The sequence below is a fragment of the Priapulus caudatus genome, unplaced genomic scaffold, assembly GCF_000485595.1.
Source record: "Priapulus caudatus unplaced genomic scaffold, Priapulus_caudatus-5.0.1 Scaffold113, whole genome shotgun sequence".
Classification (NCBI taxonomy): Eukaryota; Metazoa; Priapulida; class Priapulimorpha; order Priapulimorphida; family Priapulidae; genus Priapulus; species Priapulus caudatus.
Window position 1 is genome coordinate 545,585 of NW_014577174.1, and position 5,000 is coordinate 550,584.

Here is a 5,000-nt window from a genome sequence, read left to right on the forward strand (position 1 = left end):
TCGTAGTGAGCATTTCAACAGAGAAAAGCAACATTGGGCAACAACTAAACCTCTCCATGACTAACACACTTACACATAACACTACTGTACTGTGACACAGCATCACTCACTAGAGCCCGACGCGTAGCCGGGTGTGACAGCCTATTGATAAGTAAAGCGTTGCAGCAATACAACATAATGCAACGAAAGCATAAAAGATATATAAGGATACTAGCCTAAGAGATACAGAGATAGTAAGTCTATTTACTAAGACATACGACCAGTACAGTACCAGTACAGTACAGTACAGTACAGTACAGTTACAGTACAGTACAGCGTACAGTACGTACAGTGTAACAGTCAGACGAGTACAGGTACAGTACTACAGTAGTACAGCGATACAGGTACATAGCGACAGTACATAAAGTACATTACAGTACTGAAACGCGCCACAAAGTGACAAACACAGTATAGAAGACTGCTACAGTGTAGTGAAGCAGCAAGCTTGGTCATCCCTTTTGCGCATATGATAGAATTAAGATTGAATTTTAAAAAAAAGCTTATCGAGATACCTACTCTTTCTGTTGGGTCGGTAAATTCCGAGCTTGATAATTTATTTGATGTTGAATGCAAATTAAGTGAGCAAATGTGACACGTTATTTGGCAGAGAGGAGACAGGTAAATATGAGGGCTTGGATATAATATAGAAAAGAGAAAGGAGAGTACTCTAAGAGAGGCAGACGGAAAACACCGCAATGCCACACAACGCACTGCAGGCTCACCTCACTTCTCACACACATACACACACATCACACACACACACACACACACACACACACACACACACACACACACACACACACACACACACACACACATCAACGCATAAATTCCCAAACACCGCTATTTTTATACATATATAATCAAGGTACATAATAGGAGATCTTCTATTATTACTCTTCATTGATACATAGACGATAGACACGTAAATTATAGCAGCAGATATAGGAGAATGGCAGGCGTTTCCCCCGAACGCCCAGCGGCTAAGTTGTCTCATCAATCCGCCTGATGGCGCTTCATGCCAACACAACCCCGGAATTTAATTGGCCAGTTTTCAGATTATTTGCTCCTTACCATGAAATGGTCCATATAATACGCCACTGGTCATTTCAAACATTAGATACGAAACAACCAAGAGCATATAAACTAGTAATGTTTAATAGCTCGTGTTTACGTTTACATTGCGTTACACCTTTCCATTACATAACCACAGAGATGTTTTTATCATATAGAGCAAATTGAACTATATACTATAGTCAGGAGATAACCGCTCTATTCAGAGATATGAAGAGATTCCCATGGGTCACCCTATAACTGCATGGTTACCAAGAGACCGGGACAGCAATTTCGATGTATAGTAGGTCGACGCTTAGCACAAAAAAATACCTGGGGGCAGCATTCCATGCTGGGTGATGAGAATTGAGGTGTTTATTCGAGAAATAACCCCCATCTAGAGTGAGATTTGACTAGCCGTACGGATCTCTATCTCATTACAATTATTATATTTACCAATTGCACCTTTTCGTTGAACTACTATATTAGATTTATTTTGCACATTTTTTACATTTTCTCCAAAATCTATGTAGGCGTAACTGTCGCTCACCCCCGTCCACCCTCAGGCTACGACCCTGAACAGAGTGGGTGAGACCTATTATGGGGATACATCACGCAGTAACTATTTATAGCTCCGTAAAGGGGACTCGGGCCAGCCACGTGAAATCTGCTTTTACAACTGGGTGAATTCTCCTCACTAGAATAGCGCACTCTGCGAAATTCAACCTGCGCGCGTTACAGCGCGTTACAATATACAGCGCGTTAGCCCCACCCAACCACACATCGACGTTAGCAACTGGTGGTCAGCAGATGTCATCGCGTGTGCGGGGGGCAGCAGCGACACATAACACCGCGAAGTTGTATAAAGTTACCTCCCAGACTCGATCGTACATCCAATACGATGTGCACACGACACAAACTCGACCTAAAACACTTCCCGGCCATCTCCACTCGCAGATGCCATCGCGTGTGCGGAGGAGCAGCAGTGATACATACACCGCGATTGAAGAACACCAGCCAAATCTCCCAGACAAGATCGTGTTGATCCACACATATATACACGCGCCATACGACGACGTCAAGCAAGTGGGGGGCTGTCCCTTGCTCAGCAGAAGGTTCGAATAAGAATCGCTATTAAGATCAAAATGGACGCCGACTACATAATGTATATGAACTCGACATCGTCGTGGGGCGTTGACAGCACGATCGCGAGGACCTATCTGGGGAACACCCAAGACAAATTCGCGACAACGCGCGATGGCGCCGTCGGCTTCTCCTGTCCGGTCGATCCTCAACGGAACCGCCGTCGCCATGCAGGCGCAAACTTCTGCCGACGGATGGCGACGAACGCCGGCACGATGGTGTTGTTCCTATGCACCGTGCTGACGTTCGAACACGCTTTCTACACAGCGATGATCATCGCGGGAAAGTACCAGCATACCGAAAACATGTCGGTACACTTCTGCGTCGCACAATTTCGTGGTCGCCTCTCGTGTCGCCATCTCGGGACGCCTGTACTGATGATGGCGTCGCGCGTGGTGGCCGCGCGTCGACCAATGCGAGGTCTTCGTCTCGTGCGCATCTACTGCTATTTGAGCGGTGTATTTGCATCCTGTCCTTTCCTCATCAACATCTTACATCGTCGGTACTGCTACACCTCGAGGCGCGACGCCGCGGGGTGCATGTCACGAGTGCCCGTACTCGCATGTTCCGGCCTCCTGTCTGACATCCTGAACACGTTCGCTGGAACGCTGGTGCCTCTCATCATCACTGCGCTGCTATCCTGCCTCACCTGCATCGGGCGCTCACCGTGGTGGGGCGGCGCCGACGGATGCGCCGAACCGGGCCGGGAACCTCCTTCCAGGCCTTCGCATGGCAAGGTCGCCGTCATCGTGCGTGCGGTCGGTACCCTGGGTCGATTACACTGTCTCTTACTACGTGGTCGTGTTCGATCAAAGGGCGGATTGTGACAGAGACAGTAGTGAACGTATGTGGGTGCAGACACGGACTGTTGGCGTGGACGCCTCGTACCTGGGTCATCTTCTTCGCCGATCAGCCCTCGCTCGCAGTGTGGCCGCAGCGGTATTGACGCAGCCAATGCGGGAGATCACATGACTACGAAGTGGGAGAAACGCCTGGTGTGACAGGGAAGACACTTTGTGCCGGTTCAATATAGACAGACAGGTAAATGCAATGCCGAATGTCATTTGAGTATTAAAGTCTATGTTTATGCTGCTCGTTATATCGCCTAATGAAGTCACGCAGACGCGTTTGAAATACTCATTGGCAAAAACATGACGATGTCAGCCACACCCACACCTGGCGTGCACAAAGACGACATCGAAACCACAAATATACCTGTTGGTGAGTGTTGCCAGCGTAAAATGGCGCACGGCCAAGACTTTTAATTGTGTTATAGTAGCGGATTCTTATTCGAACCTTCTACTGAGCAAGGGACAGCCACCACTAATTGCTTACGTCGTCGTATGGCCGCGTGTATATGTGTGGAATCAACACGATCTTGTCTGGGAGATTGCTGGTGTTCTTCAATCGCGGTGTTATGTATCACTGCTGCTCCTCCGCACACGCGATGGCATCTGCTGAGTGGAAGATGGCCGCCAGTGGTTTTAGGTCGAGTTGTGGTCGTGTGATACGATCGTGTCTGGGAGGTTACTTATACAACTTCGCGGTGTTATGTGTCGCTGCTGCTCCTCCGCACACGCGATGGCATCTGCTGAGTGGAAGATGGCCGCGAGTGGTTTTAGGTCGAGTTGTGGTCGTGTGACACGATCGTATTGGATAGTACGATCGTGTCTGGGAGGTTACTTATACAACTTCGCGGTGTTATGTGTCGCTGCTGCTCCTCCGCATACGCGATAACATCTGCTGACCATCAGTTGCTAACGTCGATGTGTGGTTGGGTGGGGCTAACGCGCTTGTCATTGGCAGGTTGGAATTTCGCAGAGTGCGCTAGTCTAGTGAGGAGAACTAAACTGACCCAGTTGTAAAAGCAGATTTCACGTGGCTGGCCGAGTCCCCTTTACGGAGCTATATAAATAGTTACTGCGTGATGTATCCCATAATAGGCCTCTAGCTACCACTCTGTTCAGGGTCGTAGCCTGAGGGTGGGCGGGGTGAGCGACAGTTACGCCCACATAGATTTTGGAGAAATGTAAAAAATGTGCTAAATAAATCTAAATATAGTAGTTCAACGAAGAAGCTGCAATTGGTAAATATAATAATTGTAATGAGAAGATGATCCGTACAGTGAAATCTCACTCTAGATGGGGGTTATTTCTCGAATAAACACCTCAATTCTCATCACCCAGCATGGAATGCTGCCCCCAGGTATTTTTTTGTGCTAAGCGTCGACCTACTACTGGTATGCATCGAAATTGCTGTCTCGGCCTTTTGGTAACCAGTTATTGTATGACCCATGGGAATCTCCGCGTATCTTTGAATAGATGCGGTTATCGCTGAATAGTTAGTTCATTTGCTCTTATTGTGATAACGTAAAACTGCAGTGCTGGATTATGTAGGTAATGTAACAACATGTAAAGCATGTAACAACAGCATGTAAACACTTAGTTTATATGCTTTTGGTTATATCGTATCTAATGTTTGAAATAACCGGTGGCGTGCGCGTGTATTGATCATTTTAGGATAAGGGGCAAATAATTTGAAAACTGCCCAATTAAATTCCGGGGTTGTGTTGACAGGAAGCGCCATCAGGCGGATTCACGAGACAACCTAGCCGCTGGGCGTTCGAGGAAACCTGACCATTCTCCTGTACCTCGTCGCTATAATTTACGTGTCCTCTCGTTTATTATATGCATAAAACTAGCGGTGTTTGGAGATTCATGCGCTGATTTTTCACGCGTGCGTGCGTATTTCTGCCTACCTCTCTT

General features: G+C 47.4%; 1 long non-coding RNA gene across 1 annotated transcript; it reads left to right on the forward strand.

Moving 5' to 3' along the window:
• Positions 1–3,568: 3,568 nt before the first annotated feature.
• On the forward strand, positions 3,569–4,308 carry LOC106805419. The gene is made up of 2 exons (XR_001393431.1): positions 3,569–3,761; positions 3,914–4,308. It is a non-coding gene; the product is annotated as an uncharacterized LOC106805419 (long non-coding RNA).
• Positions 4,309–5,000: the final 692 nt, after the last annotated feature.